Source organism: Mesoplodon densirostris, chromosome 5 (assembly GCF_025265405.1).
Source record: "Mesoplodon densirostris isolate mMesDen1 chromosome 5, mMesDen1 primary haplotype, whole genome shotgun sequence".
NCBI classification, from domain to species: Eukaryota; Metazoa; Chordata; class Mammalia; order Artiodactyla; family Ziphiidae; genus Mesoplodon; species Mesoplodon densirostris.
In genome coordinates this window covers 75,119,147-75,144,114 of record NC_082665.1, presented here as the reverse complement: position 1 = coordinate 75,144,114, position 24,968 = coordinate 75,119,147, and positions in this window count along the sequence as shown.

The window sequence follows — 24,968 nt, the reverse complement described above, 5'->3', positions numbered from 1 at the left end:
GCCTGAGATACCCCTCATGTCCCGGCCCCCACTCCTTTTTTTCCTTCCTCAGCCCGGAGAGAAATTCCAGTGGAAGTTATGGGTGACACATCCTCTTCTTTACAGGTGGCAGCCTGGCAACTCCTGCAGAAAGTCCAGCAGAGCCCCACTCACACCGGGCCACCAACAAAGCTGTGGACCCTCACACCCTCCCACCAGCACAGCCCCGAGACTGCTGATGGGGCAGAGAATATGGAGTCAGGCACAGCTGCAGGGGCTATTGTTGCCTGGAGTGCTGTTTATATTGACCTCAACCCAGGCACACCTGGGGAGGGCTTGCCGGCAGGGTCAGGCTGCCCAGGTCAGCTAATCCTCAGCCCTCAGGGAATCACATTGCAGAAAAAGGACCTCGCTAAGACAGAATATTAGCCAAGGGAAAAAAGGACACAATGCCATTTGCAGCACCGTAGATGAGTCTAGAGGTAATCACGTGACTTGTATTAAGTCAGAAAGTGAAAGACACATATCGTAGGATATCACTTATAGGTGTTATGTAAAAATTGATACCAGGGCAGATATTTCCACGGAGAAGGGCAATCACAGATTCATTAAACAAACGTATGGTTCACCAATGGAAAGGTGTGAGGATTGGATTCATTATGATATCGGGGTTAACAGACATATACAAACACAGGTGAAATATATAATCACCAAAGACCTACGGAATACCAAGAGAAGACTACTCAACATTCTGTCATAATGTACATGGGAAAAGGGTCCCAGGAAGAACAGACCTATGTATATGTGTAAAAGAACCACATCTTGCACACCTACAACAAGCCAAACGTTGTCATCAAACTTGCTGTAATAAAAAATAAAAAATTAAATTAAAAACACGAACAAGAAGTAGTGAGACAAACTTGAGGGGCTTTCTCCTGGCACATTCCATTCTAAATTCCAATCTAGAACACGACTTCCATTGAGGCTCTGTTGCCCTAGTAACCAGATTTGGTAAGCGAGAACTGCTGCCACCTGGTGGCCGTTTCACACAACAGCAGCTTTAATCCCAGCGCTAATGGTCAGTGGATATTCAAAATCGTTGCAGGCCTGTAAATGACACCTGCCCTGAAAACAAATCCTGGGGACATATATCGACCAAAAAATTCAAAAGACGTCCATATTTCAAAACGACACTTTCAAGAGGCATACTTCACGCACATTAGTGTTCTGCTTCTTTTGCTTTCTTTTTTTTTCGGTTAAAAAAACCGGAATGGGAAAAGGTAACCATCAGAATGGGAGAAAACGTTCACAAATGAATCAATGGACAAAGGTTTAATCTCCAATATATATAAACAGCTCACGCAGCTTAATATTAATAAAACAAACAACCCAATACAAAAATGGGCAGAAGATCTAAATAGACGTTTCTTCAAAGAAGTCACAGAGATGGCCAAGACGCACATGAAAAGCTGCTCAACATCACTAATTATTAGAGAAATGCAAATCCAAACGACAATGAGGTATGACCTCACACCTGTTAGAATCGGCATCATCAGAAAATCTACAAACAACAAATTCTGGGGAGGGTGTGGACAAAAGGAACCCTCTTCCACTATTGGTGGGAAGGTAAATTGATACAGTCACTATGGAGAACAGTATGGAGGTTCCTTTAAAATACTAAAAAGAGAATTACCATAGGATCCAGCAATCCCACTTCTGGGCATATACCCAGAGAAAACCATAACTCAAAATGACACATTCACCACAATGTTCATTGCAGCACTATTTACAATAGCCAGGTAATGGAAGCAACCTAAATGCCCACAGACAGACGAATGGATAAAGATGTGGTACATATATAAAATGGAATATTACTCAGCCATAAAAAGGAATGAAAGTGGGTCATTTGTAGAGAAGTCAATGGATCTAGAGACTGTCATACAGAGTCAAGTAAGTCAGAAAGAGAAAAACAAATATTCTATATTAATGCATAAAGGTGGAACCTAGAAAAATGGTACAGATGAACTGGTTTGCAGGGCAGAAATAGAGACACAGAGGTAGAGAACAAACGTATGGACACCAAGTGGGGGAAGCCATGGAGTGGTGGTGGTGGGATGAGTTGGGAGATTGGGATGGACCTGTATACATGTATATGCATAAAATAGATAACTAATAATAACCTGCTGTATAAAAAAATAAATAAACTTATATTTCAAAATTTTTAAAAATAAAACAGAAGAAAGTTCTTCCATTCACACAGATGTATTTATATGAATGAATTATTCCCATGCTTATATCTATAAATACATAAAAGAGGAATAAAATCTAACTTGAACCAAGAAAGAAAAAAAACCTAAACCAAACAGTTATACAGAGGAAAACACTACCAAGGCACTTGTTCCAGCGGTAAACAATTCAGAAGTTGGTCAGTGGTGGGGAATCATCTCCCATACACCCAGCAGCCCCGCCCCCCCATGCAAGGAGCCTCCTCATTGCAAAGCTGGGGGACCATGCCGAGGCCTCTGTGAGTAAACGTGAGCTGAGCCCCAGCCCAGCTGCTGCTGAACTGTTCCCAACCTTCCCAGGTAAAACACCTGAATATGTACAAGGGCTTGAAACCCTAGAGGAAGGGCCGTGGAGCCACACCAGTGACAGCACGCAGGCCAACTTGCTGCCTGCAGGCCAGCCAGGATGGTCCTGGCCCCGGGCGCTCTTCTGGAAGCTTTCCATTTCCCTGCCTGAGATACCCCTCATGTCCCGGCCCCCACTCCTTTTTTTCCTTCCTCAGCCCGGAGAGAAATTCCAGTGGAAGTTATGGGTGACACATCCTCCTCTTTATAGGTGGCAGCCTGGCAACTCCTGCAGAAAGTCCAGAAGAGCCCCACTCACACCGGGCCACCATCAAAGCCGTGGACCCTCACACCCTCCCACCAGCACAGCCCCGAGACTGCTGATGGGGCAGAGAATATGGAGTCAGGCACAGCTGCAGGGGCTATTGTTGCCTGGAGTGCTGTTTATATTGACCTCCACCCAGGCACACCTGGGGAGGGCTTGCCGGCAGGGTCAGGCTGCCCAGGTCAGCTAATCCTCAGCCCTCAGGGAATCACATTGCAGAAAAAGGACCTCGCTAAGACAGAATATTAGCCAAGGGAAAAAAGGACACAATGCCATTTGCAGCACCGTAGATGAGTCTAGAGGTAATCACGTGACTTGTAGTAAGTCAGAAAGTGAAAGACACATATCGTAGGATATCACTTATAGGTGTTACGTAAAAATTGATACCAGGGCAGATATTTCCACGGAGAAGGGCAATCACAGATTCATTAAACAAACTTATGGTTCACCAATGGAAAGGTGTGAGGATTGGATTCATTACGATATGGGGGTTAACAGACATATACAAACACAGGTGAAATATATAATCACCAAAGACCTACGACATACCAAGAGAAGACTACTCAACATTCTGTCATAATGTACATGGGAAAAGGGTCCCAGGAAGAACAGACCTATGTATATGTGTAAAAGAACCACATCTTGCACACCTACAACAAGCCAAACGTTGTCATCAAACTTGCTGTAATAAAAAATAAAAAATTAAATTAAAAACACAATCAAGAAGTAGTGAGACAAACTTGGGGGGCTTTCTCCTGGCACATTCCATTCTAAATTCCAATCTAGAACACGACTTCCATTGAGGCTCTGTTGCCCTAGTAACCAGATTTGGTAAGCGAGAACTGCTGCCACCTTGTGGCCGTTTCACACAACAGCAGCTTTAATCCCAGCGCTAATGGTCAGTGGATATTCAAAATCGTTGCAGGCCTGTAAATGACACCTGCCCTGAAAACAAATCCTGGGGTCATATATCGACCAAAAAATTCAAAAGACGTCCATATTTCAAAACGACAGTTTCAAGAGGCATACTTCACGCACATTAGTGTTCTGCTTCTTTTGCTTTCTTTCTTTTTCGGTTAAAAAAAAACGGAATGGGAAAAGGTAACCCTCAGAATGGGAGAAAACGTTCACAAATGAATCAATGGACAAAGGTTTAATCTCCAATATATATAAACAGCTCACGCAGCTTAATATTAATAAAACAAACAACCCAATACAAAAATGGGCAGAAGATCTAAATAGACGTTTCTTCAAAGAAGTCACAGAGATGGCCAAGACGCACATGAAAAGCTGCTCAACATCACTAATTATTAGAGAAATGCAAATGCAAACGACAATGAGGTATGACCTCACACCTGTTAGAATTGGCATCATCAGAAAATTTACAAACAACAAATTCTGGGGAGGGTGTGGACAAAAGGACACCCTCTTCCACTATTCGTGGGAAGGTAAATTGATACAGTCACTATGGAGAACAGTATGGAGGTTCCTTTAAAATACTAAAAAGAGAATTACCATAGGATCCAGCAATCCCACTTCTGTGCATATACCCAGAGAAAACCATAACTCAAAAAGACACATTCACCACAATGTTCATTGCAGCACTATTTACAATAGCCAGGTAATGGAAGCAACCTAAATGCCCACAGACAGACGAATGGATAAAGATGTGGTACATATATAAAATGGAATATTACTCAGCCATAAAAAGGAATGAAACTGGGTCATTTGTAGAGAAGTCGATGGATCTAGAGACTGTCATACAGAGTCAAGTAAGTCAGAAAGAGAAAAACAAATATTCTATATTAATGCATAAAGGTGGAAGCTAGAAAAATGGTACAGATGAACTGGTTTGCAGGGCAGAAATAGAGACACAGAGGTAGAGAACAAACGTATGGACACCAAGGGGGGAAGCCAAGGAGTGGTGGTGGTGGGATGAGTTGGGATGGACCTGTATACATGTATATGCATAAAATAGATAACTAATAATAACCTGCTGTATAAAAAAATAAATAAAATTATATTTCAAAATTTTTAAAAATAAAACAGAAGAAAGTTCTTCCATTCACACAGATATATTTATATGAATGAATTATTCCCATGCTTATATCTATAAATACATAAAAGAGGAATAAAATCTAACTTGAACCAAGAAAGAAAAAAAACCTAAACCAAACAGTTATACAGAGGAAAACACTACCAAGGCACTTGTTCCAGCGGTAAACAATTCTGAAATTGGTCAGTGGTGGGGAATCATCTCCCATACACCCAGCAGCCCCGACCCCCCATGAAAGGAGCCTCCTCATTGCAAAGCTGGGGGACCATGCCGAGGCCTCTGTGAGTAAACGTGAGCTGAGCCCCAGGCCAGCTGCTGCTGAACTGTTCCCACCCTTCCCAGGTAAAACACCTGAATATGTACAAGGGCTTGAAAGCCTAGAGGAAGGGCCGTGGAGCCACACCAGTGACAGCACGCAGGTCAACTTGCTGCCTGCAGGCCAGCCAGGATGGTCCTGGCCCCGGGCGCTCTTCTGGAAGCTTTCCATTTCCCTGCCTGAGATACCCCTCCTGTCCCGGCCCCCACTCCTTTTTTCCTTCCTCAGCCCGGAGAGAAATTCCAGTGGAAGTTATGGGTGACACATCCTCTTCTTTACAGGTGGCAGCCTGGCAACTCCTGCAGAAAGTCCAGCAGAGCCCCACTCACACCGGGCCACCAACAAAGCCGTGGACCCTCACACCCTCCCACCAGCACAGCCCCGAGACTGCTGATGGGGCAGAGAATATGGAGTCAGGCACAGCTGCAGGGGCTATTGTTGCCTGGAGTGCTGTTTATATTGACCTCAACACAGGCACACCTGGGGAGGGCTTGCCGGCAGGGTCAGGCTGCCCAGGTCAGCTAATCCTCAGCCCTCAGGGAATCACATTGCAGAAAAAGGACCTCGCTAAGACAGAATATTAGCCAAGGGAAAAAAGGACACAATGCCATTTGCAGCACCGTAGATGAGTCTAGAGGTAATCACGTGACTTGTAGTAAGTCAGAAAGTGAAAGACACATATCGTAGGATATCACTTATAGGTGTTACGTAAAAATTGATACCAGGGCAGATATTTCCACGGAGAAGGGCAATCACAGATTCATTAAACAAACTTATGGTTCACCAATGGAAAGGTGTGAGGATTGGATTCATTACGATATCGGGGTTAACAGACATATACAAACACAGGTGAAATATATAATCACCAAAGACCTACGGAATACCAAGAGAAGACTACTCAACATTCTGTCATAATGTACATGGGAAAAGGGTCCCAGGAAGAACAGACCTATGTATATGTGTAAAAGAACCACATCTTGCACACCTACAACAAGCCAAACGTTGTCATCAAACTTGCTGTAATAAAAAATAAAAAATTAAATTAAAAACACGAACAAGAAGTAGTGAGACAAACTTGAGGGGCTTTCTCCTGGCACATTCCATTCTAAATTCCAATCTAGAACACGACTTCCATTGAGGCTCTGTTGCCCTAGTAACCAGATTTGGTAAGCGAGAACTGCTGCCACCTTGTGGCCGTTTCACACAACAGCAGCTTTCCCAGCGCTAATGGTCAGTGGATATTCAAAATCGTTGCAGGCCTGTAAATGACACCTGCCCTGAAAACAAATCCTGGGGTCATATATCGCCCAAAAAATTCAAAAGACGTCCATATTTCAAAACGACAGTTTCAAGAGGCATACTTCACGCACATTAGTGTTCTGCTTCTTTTGCTTTCTTTCTTTTTCGGTTAAAAAAACCGGAATGGGAAAAGGTAACCCTCAGAATGGGAGAAAACGTTCACAAATGAATCAATGGGCAAAGGTTTAATCTCCAATATATATAAACAGCTCACGCAGCTTAATATTAATAAAACAAACAACCCAATACAAAAATGGGCAGAAGATCTAAATAGACGTTTCTTCAAAGAAGTCACAGAGATGGCCAAGACGCACATGAAAAGCTGCTCAACATCACTAATTATTAGAGAAATGCAAATCCAAACGACAATGAGGTATGACCTCACACCTGTTAGAATCGGCATCATCAGAAAATTTACAAACAACAAATTCTGGGGAGGGTGTGGACAAAAGGAAACCCTCTTCCACTATTGGTGGGAAGGTAAATTGATACAGTCACTATGGAGAACAGTATGGAGGTTCCTTTAAAAAACTAAAAAGAGAATTACCATAGGATCCAGCAATCCCACTTCTGGGCATATACCCAGAGAAAACCATAACTCAAAAAGACACATTCACCACAATGTTCATTGCAGCACTATTTACAATAGCCAGGTAATGGAAGCAACCTAAATGCCCACAGACAGACGAATGGATAAAGATGTGGTACATATATAAAATGGAATATTACTCAGCCATAAAAAGGAATGAAACTGGGTCATTTGTAGAGAAGTCGATGGATCTAGAGACTGTCATACAGAGTCAAGTAAGTCAGAAAGAGAAAAACAAATATTCTATATTAATGCATAAAGTTGGAAGCTAGAAAAATGGTACAGATGAACTTGTTTGCAGGGCAGAAATAGAGACACAGAGGTAGAGAACAAACATATGGACACCAAGTGGGGGAAGCCATGGAGTGGTGGTGGTGGGATGAGTTGGGAGATTGGGATGGACCTGTATACATGTATATGCAAAAAATAGATAACTAATAATAACCTGCTGTATAAAAAAATAAATAAAATTATATTTCAAAATTTTTAAAAATAAAACAAAAGAAAGTTCTTGCATTCACACAGATGTATTTATATGAATGAATTATTCCCATGCTTATATCTATAAATACATAAAAGAGGAATAAAATCTAACTTGAACCAAGAAAGAAAAAAAACCCAAACCAAACAGTTATACAGAGGAAAACACTACCAAGGCACTTGTTCCAGCGGTAAACAATTCTGAAATTGGTCAGTGGTGGGGAATCATCTCCCATACACCCAGCAGCCCCGCCCCCCCATGCAAGGAGCGTCCTCATTTCAAAGCTGGGGGACCATGCCGAGGCCTCTGTGAGTAAACGTGAGCTGAGTCCCAGGCCAGCTGCTGCTGAACTGTTCCCACCCTTCGCAGGTAAAACACCTGAATATGTACAAGGGCTTGAAAGCCTAGAGGAAGGGCCGTGGAGCCACACCAGCGACAGCACGCAGGCCAACTTGCTGCCTGCAGGCCAGCCAGGATGGTCCTGGCCCCGGGCACTCTTCTGGAAGCTTTTCATTTCCCTGCGTGAGATACCCCTCCTGTCCCGGCCCCCACTCCTTTTTTTCCTTCCTCAGCCCGGAGAGAAATTCCAGTGGAAGTTATGGGTGACACATCCTCTTCTTTACAGGTGGCAGCCTGGCAACTCCTGCAGAAAGTCCAGCAGAGCCCCACTCACACCGGGCCACCAACAAAGCTGTGGACCCTCACACCCTCCCACCAGCACAGCCCCGAAACTGCTGATGGGGCAGAGAATATGGAGTCAGGCACAGCTGCAGGGGCTATTGTTGCCTGGAGTGCTGTTTATATTGACCTCAACCCAGGCACACCTGGGGAGGGCTTGCCGGCAGGGTCAGGCTGCCCAGGTCAGCTAATCCTCAGCCCTCAGGGAATCACATTGCAGAAAAAGGACCTCGCTAAGACAGAATATTAGCCAAGGGAAAAAAGGACACAATGCCATTTGCAGCACCGTAGATGAGTCTAGAGGTAATCACGTGACTTGTAGTAAGTCAGAAAGTGAAAGACACATATCGTAGGATATCACTTATAGGTGTTACGTAAAAATTGATACCAGGGCAGATATTTCCACGGAGAAGGGCAATCACAGATTCATTAAACAAACTTATGGTTCACCAATGGAAAGGTGTGAGGATTGGATTCATTACGATATCGGGGTTAACAGACATATACAAACACAGGTGAAATATATAATCACCAAAGACCTACGGAATACCAAGAGAAGACTACTCAACATTCTGTCATAATGTACATGGGAAAAGGGTCCCAGGAAGAACAGACCTATGTATATGTGTAAAAGAACCACATCTTGCACACCTACAACAAGCCAAACGTTGTCATCAAACTTGCTGTAATAAAAAATAAAAAATTAAATTAAAAACACGAACAAGAAGTAGTGAGACAAACTTGAGGGGCTTTCTCCTGGCACATTCCATTCTAAATTCCAATCTAGAACACGACTTCCATTGAGGCTCTGTTGCCCTAGTAACCAGATTTGGTAAGCGAGAACTGCTGCCACCTTGTGGCCGTTTCACACAACAGCAGCTTTAATCCCAGCGCTAATGGTCAGTGGATATTCAAAATCGTTGCAGGCCTGTAAATGACACCTGCCCTGAAAACAAATCCTGGGGTCATATATCGACCAAAAAATTCAAAAGACGTCCATATTTCAAAACGACAGTTTCAAGAGGCATACTTCACGCACATTAGTGTTCTGCTTCTTTTGCTTTCTTTCTTTTTCGGTTAAAAAAACCGGAATGGGAAAAGGTAACCCTCAGAATGGGAGAAAACGTTCACAAATGAATCAATGGGCAAAGGTTTAATCTCCAATATATATAAACAGCTCACGCAGCTTAATATTAATAAAACAAACAACCCAATACAAAAATGGGCAGAAGATCTAAATAGACGTTTCTTCAAAGAAGTCACAGAGATGGCCAAGACGCACATGAAAAGCTGCTCAACATCACTAATTATTAGAGAAATGCAAATCCAAACGACAATGAGGTATGACCTCACACCTGTTAGAATCGGCATCATCTGAAAATCTACAAACAACAAATTCTGGGGAGGGTGTGGACAAAAGGAACCCTCTTCCACTATTGGTGGGAAGGTTAATTGATACAGTCACTATGGAGAACAGTATGGAGGTTCCTTTAAAATACTAAAAAGAGAATTACCATAGGATCCAGCAATCCCACTTCTGGGCATATACCCAGAGAAAACCATAACTCAAAATGACACATTCACCACAATGTTCATTGCAGCACTATTTACAATAGCCAGGTAATGGAAGCAACCTAAATGCCCACAGACAAACGAATGGATAAAGATGTGGTACATATATAAAATGGAATATTACTCAGCCATAAAAAGGAATGAAAGTGGGTCATTTGTAGAGAAGTCGATGGATCTAGAGACTGTCATACAGAGTCAAGTAAGTCAGAAAAAGAAAAACAAATATTCTATATTAATGCATAAAGGTGGAAGCTAGAAAAATGGTACAGATGAACTGGTTTGCAGGGCAGAAATAGAGACACAGAGGTAGAGAACAAACATATGGACACCAAGTGGGGGAAGCCATGGAGTGGTGGTGGTGGGATGAGTTGGGAGATTGGGATTGACTTGTATACATGTATATGCATAAAATAGATAACTAATAATAACCTGCTGTATAAAAAAAAATAAAATTATATTTCAAAATTTTTAAAAATAAAACAGAAGAAAGTTCTTCCATTCACACAGATGTATTTATATGAATGAATTATTCCCATGCTTATATCTATAAATACATAAAAGAGGAATAAAATCTAACTTGAACCAAGAAAGAAAAAAAACCTAAACCAAACAGTTATACAGAGGAAAACACTACCAAGGCACTTGTTCCAGCGGTAAACAATTCTGAAATTGGTCAGTGGTGGGGAATCATCTCCCATACACCCAGCAGCCCCGCCCACCCATGCAAGGAGCCTCCTCATTGCAAAGCTGGGGGACCATGCCGAGGCCTCTGTGAGTAAACGTGAGCTGAGCCCCAGGCCAGCTGCTGCTGAACTGTTCCCACCCTTCCCACGTAAAACACCTGAATATGTACAAGGGCTTGAAAGCCTAGAGGAAGGGCCGTGGAGCCACACCAGTGACAGCACGCAGGTCAACTTGCTGCCTGCAGGCCAGCCAGGATGGTCCTGGCCCCGGGCGCTCTTCTGGAAGCTTTCCATTTCCCTGCCTGAGATACCCCTCCTGTCCCGGCCCCCACTCCTTTTTTTCCTTCCTCAGCCCGGAGAGAAATTCCAGTGGAAGTTATGGGTGACACATCCTCTTCTTTACAGGTGGCAGCCTGGCAACTCCTGCAGAAAGTCCAGCAGAGCCCCACTCACACCGGGCCACCAACAAAGCTGTGGACCCTCACACCCTCCCACCAGCACAGCCCCGAGACTGCTGATGGGGCAGAGAATATGGAGTCAGGCACAGCTGCAGGGGCTATTGTTGCCTGAAGTGCTGTTTATATTGACCTCAACACAGGCACACCTGGGGAGGGCTTGCCGGCAGGGTCAGGCTGCCCAGGTCAGCTAATCCTCAGCCCTCAGGGAATCACATTGCAGAAAAAGGACCTCGCTAAGACAGAATATTAGCCAAGGGAAAAAAGGACACAATGCCATTTGCAGCACCGTAGATGAGTCTAGAGGTAATCACGTGACTTGTAGTAAGTCAGAAAGTGAAAGACACATATCGTAGGATATCACTTATAGGTGTTACGTAAAAATTGATACCAGGGCAGATATTTCCACGGAGAAGGGCAATCACAGATTCATTAAACAAACTTATGGTTCACCAATGGAAAGGTGTGAGGATTGGATTCATTACTATATCGGGGTTAACAGACATATACAAACACAGGTGAAATATATAATCACCAAAGACCTACGGAATAGCAAGAGAAGACTATTCAACATTCTGTCATAACGTACATGGGAAAAGGGTCCCAGGAAGAACAGACCTATGTATATGTGTAAAAGAACCACATCTTGCACACCTACAACAAGTCAAACGTTGTCATCAAACTTGCTGTAATAAAAAATAAAAAATTAAATTAAAAACACGAACAAGAAGTAGTGAGACAAACTTGAGGGGCTTTCTCCTGGCACATTCCTTTCTAAATTCCAATCTAGAACATGGCTTCCATTGAGGCTCTGATGCCCTAGTAACCAGATTTGGTAAGGGAGAACTGCTGCCACCTTGTGGCCGTTTCACACAACAGCAGCTTTAATCCCAGCGCTAATGGTCAGTGGATATTCAAAATCGTTGCAGGCCTGTAAATGACACCTGCCCTGAAAACAAATCCTGGGGTCATATATCGACCAAAAAATTCAAAAGACGTCCATATTTCAAAACGACAGTTTCAACAGGCATACTTCATGCACATTAGTGTTCTGCTTCTTTTGCTTTCTCTCTTTATTGGTTAAAAAAACCGGAATGGGAAAAGGTAACCCTCAGAATAGGAGAAAACGTTCACAAATGAATCAATGGACAAAGGTTTAATCTCCAATATATATAAACAGCTCACGCAGCTTAATATTAATAAAACAAACAACCCAATACAAAAATGGGCAGAAGATCTAAATAGACGTTTCTTCAAAGAAGTCACAGAGATGGCCAAGACGCACATGAAAAGCTGCTCAACATCACTAATTATTAGAGAAATGCAAATCCAAACGACAATGTGGTATGACCTCACACCTGTTAGAATCGGCATCATCAGAAAATCTACAAACAACAAATTCTGGGGAGGGTGTGGACAAAAGGAACCCTCTTCCACTATTGGTGGGAAGGTAAATTCATACAGTCACTATGGAGAACAGTATGGAGCTTCCTTTAAAAAACTAAAAAGAGAATTACCATAGGATCCAGCAATCCCACTTCTGGGCATATACCCAGAGAAAACCATAACTCAAAAAGACACATTCACCACAATGTTCATTGCAGCACTATTTACAATAGCCAGGTAATGGAAGCAACCTAAATGCCCACAGACAGACGAATGGATAAAGATGTGGTACATATATAAAATGGAATATTACTCAGCCATAAAAAGGAATGAAACTGGGTCATTTGTAGAGAAGTCGATGGATCTAGAGACTGTCATACAGAGTCAAGTAAGTCAGAAAGAGAAAAACAAATATTCTATATTAATGCATAAAGGTGGAAGCTAGAAAAATGGTACAGATGAACTTGTTTGCAGGGCAGAAATAGAGACACAGAGGTAGAGAACAAACGTATGGACACCAAGTGGGGGAAGCCATGGAGTGGTGGTGGTGGGATGAGTTGGGAGATTGGGATGGACCTGTATACATGTATATGCACAAAATAGATAACTAATAATAACCTGCTGTATAAAAAAATAAATAAAATTATATTTCAAAATTTTTAAAAATAAAACAAAAGAAAGTTCTTGCATTCACACAGATGTATTTATATGAATGAATTATTCCCATGCTTATATCTATAAATACATAAAAGAGGAATAAAATCTAACTTGAACCAAGAAAGAAAAAAAACCCAAACCAAACAGTTATACAGAGGAAAACACTACCAAGGCACTTGTTCCAGCGGTAAACAATTCTGAAATTGGTCAGTGGTGGGGAATCATCTCCCATACACCCAGCAGCCCCACCCCCCCATGCAAGGAGCGTCCTCATTGCAAAGCTGGGGGACCATGCCGAGGCCTCTGTGAGTAAACGTGAGCTGAGTCCCAGGCCAGCTGCTGCTGAACTGTTCCCACCCTTCGCAGGTAAAACACCTGAATATGTACAAGGGCTTGAAAGCCTAGAGGAAGGGCCGTGGAGCCACACCAGCGACAGCACGCAGGCCAACTTGCTGCCTGCAGGCCAGCCAGGATGGTCCTGGCCCCGGGCACTCTTCTGGAAGCTTTTCATTTCCCTGCGTGAGATACCCCTCCTGTCCCGGCCCCCACTCCTTTTTTTCCTTCCTCAGCCCGGAGAGAAATTCCAGTGGAAGTTATGGGTGACACATCCTCTTCTTTACAGGTGGCAGCCTGGCAACTCCTGCAGAAAGTCCAGCAGAGCCCCACTCACACCGGGCCACCAACAAAGCTGTGGACCCTCACACCCTCCCACCAGCACAGCCCCGAGACTGCTGATGGGGCAGAGAATATGGAGTCAGGCACAGCTGCAGGGGCTATTGTTGCCTGGAGTGCTGTTTATATTGACCTCAACCCAGGCACACCTGGGGAGGGCTTGCCGGCAGGGTCAGGCTGCCCAGGTCAGCTAATCCTCAGCCCTCAGGGAATCACATTGCAGAAAAAGGACCTCGCTAAGACAGAATATTAGCCAAGGGAAAAAAGGACACAATGCCATTTGCAGCACCGTAGATGAGTCTAGAGGTAATCACGTGACTTGTAGTAAGTCAGAAAGTGAAAGACACATATCGTAGGATATCACTTATAGGTGTTACGTAAAAATTGATACCAGGGCAGATATTTCCACGGAGAAGGGCAATCACAGATTCATTAAACAAACTTATGGTTCACCAATGGAAAGGTGTGAGGATTGGATTCATTACGATATCGGGGTTAACAGACATATACAAACACAGGTGAAATATATAATCACCAAAGACCTACGGAATACCAAGAGAAGACTACTCAACATTCTGTCATAATGTACATGGGAAAAGGGTCCCAGGAAGAACAGACCTATGTATATGTGTAAAAGAACCACATCTTGCACACCTACAACAAGCCAAACGTTGTCATCAAACTTGCTGTAATAAAAAATAAAAAATTAAATTAAAAACACGAACAAGAAGTAGTGAGACAAACTTGAGGGGCTTTCTCCTGGCACATTCCATTCTAAATTCCAATCTAGAACACGACTTCCATTGAGGCTCTGTTGCCCTAGTAACCAGATTTGGTAAGCGAGAACTGCTGCCACCTTGTGGCCGTTTCACACAACAGCAGCTTTAATCCCAGCGCTAATGGTCAGTGGATATTCAAAATCGTTGCAGGCCTGTAAATGACACCTGCCCTGAAAACAAATCCTGGGGTCATATATCGACCAAAAAATTCAAAAGACGTCCATATTTCAAAACGACAGTTTCAAGAGGCATACTTCACGCACATTAGTGTTCTGCTTCTTTTGCTTTCTTTCTTTTTCGGTTAAAAAAACCGGAATGGGAAAAGGTAACCCTCAGAATGGGAGAAAACGTTCACAAATGAATCAATGGACAAAGGTTTAATCTCCAATATATATAAACAGCTCACGCAGCTTAATATTAATAAAACAAACAACCCAATACAAAAATGGGCAGAAGATCTAAATAGACGTTTCTTCAAAGAAGTCACAGAGATGGCCAAGACGCACATGAAAAGCTGCTCAACATCACTAATTATTAGAGAAATGCAAATCCAAACGACAATGAGGTATGACCTCACACCTGTTAGAATCGGCATCATCAGAAAATCTACAAACAACAAATTCTGGGGAGGGTGTGGACAAAAGGAACCCTCTTCCACTATTGGTGGGAAGGTAAATTGATACAGTCACTATGGAGAACAGTATGGAGGTTCCTTTAAAATACTAAAAAGAGAATTACCATAGGATCCAGCAATCCCACTTCTGGGCATATACCCAGAGAAAACCATAACTCAAAATGACACATTCACCACAATGTTCATTGCAGCACTATTTACAATAGCCAGGTAATGGAAGCAACCTAAATGCCCACAGACAAACGAATGGATAAAGATGTGGTACATATATAAAATGGAATATTACTCAGCCATAAAAAGGAATGAAAGTGGGTCATTTGTAGAGAAGTCGATGGATCTAGAGACTGTCATACAGAGTCAAGTAAGTCAGAAAGAGAAAAACAAATATTCTATATTAATGCATAAAGGTGGAAGCTAGAAAAATGGTACAGATGAACTGGTTTGCAGGGCAGAAATAGAGACACAGAGGTAGAGAACAAACGTATGGACACCAAGTGGGGGAAGCCATGGAGTGGTGGTGGTGGGATGAGTTGGGAGATTGGGATGGACCTGTATACATGTATATGCATAAAATAGATAACTAATAATAACCTGCTGTATAAAAAAATAAATAAAATTATATTTCAAAATTTTTAAAAATAAAACAGAAGAAAGTTCTTCCATTCACACAGATGTATTTATATGAATGAATTATTCCCATGCTTATATCTATAACTACATAAAAGAGGAATAAAATCTAACTTGAACCAAGAAAGAAAAAAAACCTAAACCAAACAGTTATACAGAGGAAAACACTACCAAGGCACTTGTTCCAGCGGTAAACAATTCTGAAATTGGTCAGTGGTGGGGAATCATCTCCCATACAACCAGCAGCCCCGCCCCCCCATGCAAGGAGCGTCCTCATTGCAAAGCTGGGGGACCATGCCAAGGCCTCTGTGAGAAAACGTGTGCTGAACCCCAGGCCAGCTGCTGCTGAACTGTTCCCACCCTTCCCAGGTAAAACACCTGAATATGTACAAGGACTTGAAAGCCTAGAGGAAGGGCCGTGGAGCCACACCAGCGACAGCACGCAGGCCAACTTGCTGCCTGCAGGCCAGCCAGGATGGTCCTGGCCCTGGGCGCTCTTCTGGAAGCTTTCCATTTCCCTGCCTGAGATACCCCTCCTGTCCCGGCCCCCACTCCTTTTTTTCTTTCCTCAGCCCGGAGAGAAATTCCAGTGGAAGTTATGGGTGACACATCCTCTTCTTTACAGGTGGCAGCCTGGCAACTCCTGCAGAAAGTCCAGCAGAGCCCCACTCACACCGGGCCACCAACAAAGCCGTGGACCCTCACACCCTCCCACCAGCACAGCCCCGAGACTGCTGATGGGGCAGAGAATATGGAGTCAGGCACAGTGGCAGGGGCTATTGTTGCCTGGAGTGCTGTTTATATTGACCTCAACCCAGGCACACCTGGGGAGGGCTTGCCGGCACGGTCAGGCTGCCCAGGTCAGCTAATCCTCAGCCCTCAGGGAATCACATTGCAGAAAAAGGACCTCGCTAAGACAGAATATTAGCCAAGGGAAAAAAGGACACAATGCCATTTGCAGCACCGTAGATGAGTCTAGAGGTAATCACGTGACTTGTAGTAAGTCAGAAAGTGAAAGACACATATCGTAGGATATCACTTATAGGTTTTACGTAAAAATTGATACCAGGGCAGATATTTCCACGGAGAAGGGCAATCACAGATTCATTAAACAAACTTATGGTTCACCAATGGAAAGGTGTGAGGATTGGATTCATTACTATATCGGGGTTAACAGACATATACAAACACAGGTGAAATATATAATCACCAAAGACCTACGGAATACCAAGAGAAGACTATTCAACATTCTGTCATAACGTACATGGGAAAAGGGTCCCAGAAAGAACAGACCTATGTATATGTGTAAAAGAACCACATCTTGCACACCTACAACAAGCCAAACGTTGTCATCAAACTTGCTGTAATAAAAAATAAAAAATTAAATTAAAAACACGAACAAGAAGTAGTGAGACAAACTTGAGGGGCTTTCTCCTGGCACATTCCTTTCTAAATTCCAATCTAGAACACAACTTCCATTGAGGCTCTGATGCCCTAGTAACCAGATTTGGTAAGGGAGAACTGCTGCCACCTTGTGGCCGTTTCACACAACAGCAGCTTTAATCCCAGCGCTAATGGTCAGTGGATATTCAAAATCGTTGCAGGCCTGTAAATGACACCTGCCCTGAAAACAAATCCTGGGGTCATATATCAACCAAAAAATTCAAAAGACGTCCATATTTCAAAACGACAGTTTCAAGAGGCATATTTCACGCACATCAGTGTTCTGCTTCTTTTCCTTTCTTTCTTTTTTGATTAAAAAAACGGGAATGGAAAAAGGCAACCCTCAGAATGGGCAAAAACGTTTGCAAACGAATCAATGGACAAAGGTTTAATCTCCAATATATATAAACAGCTCATGCAGCTTAATATTAATAAAACAAACAACCCAATACAAAAATGGGCAGAAGATCTAAATAGACGTTTCTTCAAAGAAGTCACAGAGATGGCCAAGACGCACATGAAAAGCTGCTCAACATCACTAATTATTAGAGAAATGCAAATCCAAACGACAATGAGGTATGACCTCACACCTGTTAGAATCGGCATCATCAGAAAATTTACAAACAACAAATTCTGGGGAGGGTGTGGACAAAAGGAAACCCTCTTCCACTATTGGTGGGAAGGTAAATTGATACAGTCACTATGGAGAACAGTATGGAGGTTCCTTTAAAAAACTAAAAAGAGAATTACCATAGGATCCAGCAATCCCACTTCTGGGCATATACCCAGAGAAAACCATAACTCAAAATGACACATTCACCACAATGTTCATTGCAGCACTATTTACAATAGCCAGGTAATGGAAGCAACCTAAATGCCCACAGACAGACGAATGGATAAAGATGTGGTACATATATAAAATGGAATATTACTCAGCCATAAAAAGGAATGAAACTGGGTCATTTGTAGAGAAGTCGATGGATCTAGAGACTGTCATACAGAGTCAAGTAAGTCAGAAAGAGAAAAACAAATATTCTATATTAATGCATAAAGGTGGAAGCTAGAAAAATGGTACAGATGAACTTGTTTGCAGGGCAGAAATAGAGACACAGAGGTAGAGAACAAACGTATGGACACCAAGTGGGGGAAGCCATGGAGTGGTGGTGGTGGGATGAGTTGGGAGATTGGGATGGACCTGTATACATGTATATGCACAAAATAGATAACTAATAATAACCTGCTGTATAAAAAAATAAATAAAATTATATTTCAAAATTTTTAAAAATAAAACAAAAGAAAGTTCTTGCATTCACACAGATGTATTTATATGAATGAATTATTCCCATGCTTATATCTATAAATACATAAAAGAGGAATAAAATCTAACTTGAACCAAGAAAGAAAAAAAACCTAAACCAAACAGTTATACAGAGGAAAACACTACCAAGGCACTTGTTCCAGCGGTAAACAATTCTGAAATTGGTCAGTGGTGGGGAATCATCTCCCATACAACCAGCAGCCCCGCCCCCCCATGCAAGGAGCGTCCTCATTGCAAAGCTGGGGGACCATGCCGAGGCCTCTGTGAGTAAACGTGAGCTGAGTCCCAGGCCAGCTGCTGCTGAACTGTTCCCACCCTTCGCAGGTAAAACACCTGAATATGTACAAGGGCTTGAAAGCCTAGAGGAAGGGCCGTGGAGCCACACCAGCGACAGCACGCAGGCCAACTTGCTGCCTGCAGGCCAGCCAGGATGGTCCTGGCCCCGGGCACTCTTCTGGAAGCTTTCCATTTCCCTGCCTGTGATACCCCTCCTGTCCCGGCCCCCACTCCTTTTTTTCCTTCCTCAGCCCGGAGAGAAATTCCAGTGGAAGTTATGGGTGACACATCCTCTTCTTTACAGGTGGCAGCCTGGCAACTCCTGCAGAAAGTCCAGCAGAGCCCCACTCAAACCGGGCCACCAACAAAGCTGTGGACCCTCACACCCTCCCACCAGCACAGCCCCGAGACTGCTGATGGGGCAGAGAATATGGAGTCAGGCACAGCTGCAGGGGCTATTGTTGCCTGGAGTGCTGTTTATATTGACCTCAACCCAGGCACACCTGGGGAGGGCTTGCCGGCAGGGTCTGGCTGCCCAGGTCAGCTAATCCTCAGCCCTCAGGGAATCACATTGCAGAAAAAGGACCTCGCTAAGACAGAATATTAGCCAAGGGAAAAAAGGACACAATGCCATTTGCAACACCGTAGATGAGTCTAGAGGTAATCACGTGACTTGTAGTAAGTCAGAAAGTGAAAGACACATATCGTAGGATATCACTTATAGGTGTTACGTAAAAATTGATACCAGGGCAGATATTTCCACGGAGAAGGGCAATCACAGATTCATTAAACAAACTTATGGTTCACCAATGGAAAGGTGTGAGGATTGGATTCATTACGATATCGGGGTTAACAGACATATACAAACACAGGTGAAATATATAATCACCAAAGACCTATGGAATACCAAGAGAAGACTACTCAACATTCTGTCATAATGTACATGGGAAAAGGGTCCCAGGAAGAACAGACCTATGTATATGTGTAAAAGAACCACATCTTGCACACCTACAACAAGCCAAACGTTGTCATCAAACTTGCTGTAATATAAAATAAAAAATTAAATTAAAAACACGAACAAGAAGTAGTGAGACAAACTTGAGGGGCTTTCTCCTGGCACATTCCATTCTAAATTCCAATCTAGGACACGACTTCCATTGAGGCTCTGTTGCCCTAGTAACCAGATTTGGTAAGCGAGAACTGCTGCCACCTGGTGGCCGTTTCACACAACAGCAGCTTTAATCCCAGCGCTAATGGTCAGTGGATATTCAAAATCGTTGCAGGCCTGTAAATGACACCTGCCCTGAAAACAAATCCTGGGGTCATATATCGACCAAAAAATTCAAAAGACGTCCATATTTCAAAACGACAGTTTCAAGAGGCATACTTCACGCACATTAGTGTTCTGCTTCTTTTGCTTTCTTTCTTTTTCGGTTAAAAAAACCGGAATGGGAAAAGGTAACCCTCAGAATGGGAGAAAACGTTCACAAATGAATCAATGGACAAAGGTTTAATCTCCAATATATATAAACAGCTCACACAGCTTAATATTAATAAAACAAACAACCCAATACAAAAATGGGCAGAAGATCTAAATAGACGTTTCTTCAAAGAAGTCACAGAGATGGCCAAGACGCACATGAAAAGCTGCTCAACATCACTAATTATTAGAGAAATGCAAATCCAAACGACAATGAGGTATGACCTCACACCTGTTAGAATCGGCATCATCAGAAAATCTACAAACAACAAATTCTGGGGAGGGTGTGGACAAAAGGAACCCTCTTCCACTATTGGTGGGAAGGTAAATTGATACAGTCACTATGGAGAACAGTATGGAGGTTCCTTTAAAATACTAAAAAGAGAATTACCATAGGATCCAGCAATCCCACTTCTGGGCATATACCCAGAGAAAACCATAACTCAAAATGACACATTCACCACAATGTTCATTGCAGCACTATTTACAATAGCCAGGTAATGGAAGCAACCTAAATGCCCACAGACAAACGAATGGATAAAGATGTGGTACATATATAAAATGGAATATTACTCAGCCATAAAAAGGAATGAAAGTGGGTCATTTGTAGAGAAGTCGATGGATCTAGAGACTGTCATACAGAGTCAAGTAAGTCAGAAAGAGAAAAACAAATATTCTACATTAATGCATAAAGGTGGAAGCTAGAAAAATGGTACAGATGAACTTGTTTGCAGGGCAGAAATAGAGACACAGAGGTAGAGAACAAACATATGGAAACCAAGTGGGGGAAGCCATGGAGTGGTGGTGGTGGGATGAGTTGGGAGATTGGGATTGACCTGTATACATGTATATGCATAAAATAGATAACTAATAATAACCTGCTGTATAAAAAAATAAATAAAATTATATTTCAAAATTTTTAAAAATAAAACAGAAGAAAGTTCTTCCATTCACACAGATGTATTTATATGAATGAATTATTCCCATGCTTATATCTATAAATACATAAAAGAGGAATAAAATCTAACTTGAACCAAGAAAGAAAAAAAACCAAAACCAAACAGTTATACAGAGGAAAACACTACCAAGGCACTTGTTCCAGCGGTAAACAATTCTGAAATTGGTCAGTGGTGGGGAATCGTCTCCCATACAACCAACAGCCCCGCCCCCCCATGCAAGGAGCGTCCTCATTGCAAAGCTGGGGGACCATGCCGAGGCCTCTGTGAGTAAACGTGAGCTGAGTCCCAGGCCAGCTGCTGCTGAACTGTTCCCACCCTTCGCAGGTAAAACACCTGAATATGTACAAGGGCTTGAAAGCCTAGAGGAAGGGCCGTGGAGCCACACCAGCGACAGCACGCAGGCCAACTTGCTGCCTGCAGGCCAGCCAGGAAGGTCCTGGCCCCGGGCACTCTTCTGGAAGCTTTCCATTTCCCTGCCTGAGATACCCCTCCTGTCCCGGCCCCCACTCCTTTTTTTCCTTCCTCAGCCCGGAGAGAAATTCCAGTGGAAGTTATGGGTGACACATCCTCTTCTTTACAGGTGGCAGCCTGGCAACTCCTGCAGAAAGTCCAGCAGAGCCCCACTCACACCGGGCCACCAACAAAGCTGTGGACCCTCACACCCTCCCACCAGCACAGCCCCGAGACTGCTGATGGGGCAGAGAATATGGAGTCAGGCACAGCTGCAGGGGCTATTGTTGCCTGGAGTGCTGTTTATATTGACCTCAACCCAGGCACACCTGGGGAGGGCTTGCCGGCAGGGTCAGGCTGCCCAGGTCAGCTAATCCTCAGCCCTCAGGGAATCACGTTGCAGAAAAAGGACCTCGCTAAGACAGAATATTAGCCAAGGGAAAAAAGGACACAATGCCATTTGCAGCACCGTAGATGAGTCTAGAGGTAATCACGTGACTTGTAGTAAGTCAGAAAGTGAAAGACACATATCGTAGGATATCACTTATAGGTGTTACGTAAAAATTGATACCAGGGCAGATATTTCCACGGAGAAGGGCAATCACAGATTCATTAAACAAACTTATGGTTCACCAATGGAAAGGTGTGAGGATTGGATTCATTACGATATCGGGGTTAACAGACATATACAAACACAGGTGAAATATATAATCACCAAAGACCTACGGAATACCAAGAGAAGACTACTCAACATTCTGTCATAATGTACATGGGAAAAGGGTCCCAGGAAGAACAGACCTATGTATATGTGTAAAAGAACCACATCTTGCACACCTACAACAAGCCAAACGTTGTCATCAAACTTGCTGTAATAAAAAATAAAAAATTAAATTAAAAACACGAACAAGAAGTAGTGAGACAAACTTGAGGGGCTTTCTCCTGGCACATTCCATTCTAAATTCCAATCTAGGACACGACTTCCATTGAGGCTCTGTTGCCCTAGTAACCAGATTTGGTAAGCGAGAACTGCTGCCACCTGGTGGCCGTTTCACACAACAGCAGCTTTAATCCCAGCGCTAATGGTCAGTGGATATTCAAAATCGTTGCAGGCCTGTAAATGACACCTGCCCTGAAAACAAATCCTGGGGTCATATATCGACCAAAAAATTCAAAAGACGTCCATATTTCAAAACGACAGTTTCAAGAGGCATACTTCACGCACATTAGTGTTCTGCTTCTTTTGCTTTCTTTCTTTTTCGGTTAAAAAAACCGGAATGGGAAAAGGTAACCCTCAGAATGGGAGAAAACGTTCACAAATGAATCAATGGACAAAGGTTTAATCTCCAATATATATAAACAGCTCACACAGCTTAATATTAATAAAACAAACAACCCAATACAAAAATGGGCAGAAGATCTAAATAGACGTTTCTTCAAAGAAGTCACAGAGATGGCCAAGACGCACATGAAAAGCTGCTCAACATCACTAATTATTAGAGAAATGCAAATCCAAACGACAATGAGGTATGACCTCACACCTGTTAGAATCGGCATCATCAGAAAATCTACAAACAACAAATTCTGGGGAGGGTGTGGACAAAAGGAACCCTCTTCCACTATTGGTGGGAAGGTAAATTGATACAGTCACTATGGAGAACAGTATGGAGGTTCCTTTAAAATACTAAAAAGAGAATTACCATAGGATCCAGCAATCCCACTTCTGGGCATATACCCAGAGAAAACCATAACTCAAAATGACACATTCACCACAATGTTCATTGCAGCACTATTTACAATAGCCAGGTAATGGAAGCAACCTAAATGCCCACAGACAGACGAATGGATAAAGATGTGGTACATATATAAAATGGAATATTACTCAGCCATAAAAAGGAATGAAAGTGGGTCATTTGTAGAGAAGTCGATGGATCTAGAGACTGTCATACAGAGTCAAGTAAGTCAGAAAGAGAAAAACAAATATTCTACATTAATGCATAAAGGTGGAAGCTAGAAAAATGGTACAGATGAACTTGTTTGCAGGGCAGAAATAGAGACACAGAGGTAGAGAACAAACATATGGAAACCAAGTGGGGGAAGCCATGGAGTGGTGGTGGTGGGATGAGTTGGGAGATTGGGATTGACCTGTATACATGTATATGCATAAAATAGATAACTAATAATAACCTGCTGTATAAAAAAATAAATAAAATTATATTTCAAAATTTTTAAAAATAAAACAGAAGAAAGTTTTTCCATTCACACAGATGTATTTATATGAATGAATTATTCCCATGCTTATATCTATAAATACATAAAAGAGGAATAAAATCTAACTTGAACCAAGAAAGAAAAAAAACCAAAACCAAACAGTTATACAGAGGAAAACACTACCAAGGCACTTGTTCCAGCGGTAAACAATTCTGAAATTGGTCAGTGGTGGGGAATCATCTCCCATACAACCAGCAGCCCCGCCCCCCCATGCAAGGAGCGTCCTCATTGCAAAGCTGGGGGACCATGCCGAGGCCTCTGTGAGAAAACGTGTGCTGAACCCCAGGCCAGCTGCTGCTGAACCGTTCCCACCCTTCCCAGGTAAAACACCTGAATATGTACAAGGACTTGAAAGCCTAGAGGAAGGGCCGTGGAGCCACACCAGCGACAGCACGCAGGCCAACTTGCTGCCTGCAGGCCAGCCAGGATGGTCCTGGCCCTGGGCGCTCTTCTGGAAGCTTTCCATTTCCCTGCCTGAGATACCCCTCCTGTCCCGGCCCCCACTCCTTTTTTTCTTTCCTCAGCCCGGAGAGAAATTCCAGTGGAAGTTATGGGTGACACATCCTCTTCTTTACAGGTGGCAGCCTGGCAACTCCTGCAGAAAGTCCAGCAGAGACCCACTCACACCGGGCCACCAAAAAAGCCGTGGACCCTCACACCCTCCCACCAGCACAGCCCCGAGACTGCTGATGGGGCAGAGAATATGGAGTCAGGCACAGTGGCAGGGGCTATTGTTGCCTGGAGTGCTGTTTATATTGACCTCAACCCAGGCACACCTGGGGAGGGCTTGCCGGCAGGGTCAGGCTGCCCAGGTCAGCTAATCCTCAGCCCTCAGGGAATCACATTGCAGAAAAAGGACCTCGCTAAGACAGAATATTAGCCAAGGGAAAAAAGGACACAATGCCATTTGCAGCACCGTAGATGAGTCTAGAGGTAATCACGTGACTTGTAGTAAGTCAGAAAGTGAAAGACACATATCGTAGGATATCACTTATAGGTTTTACGTAAAAATTGAT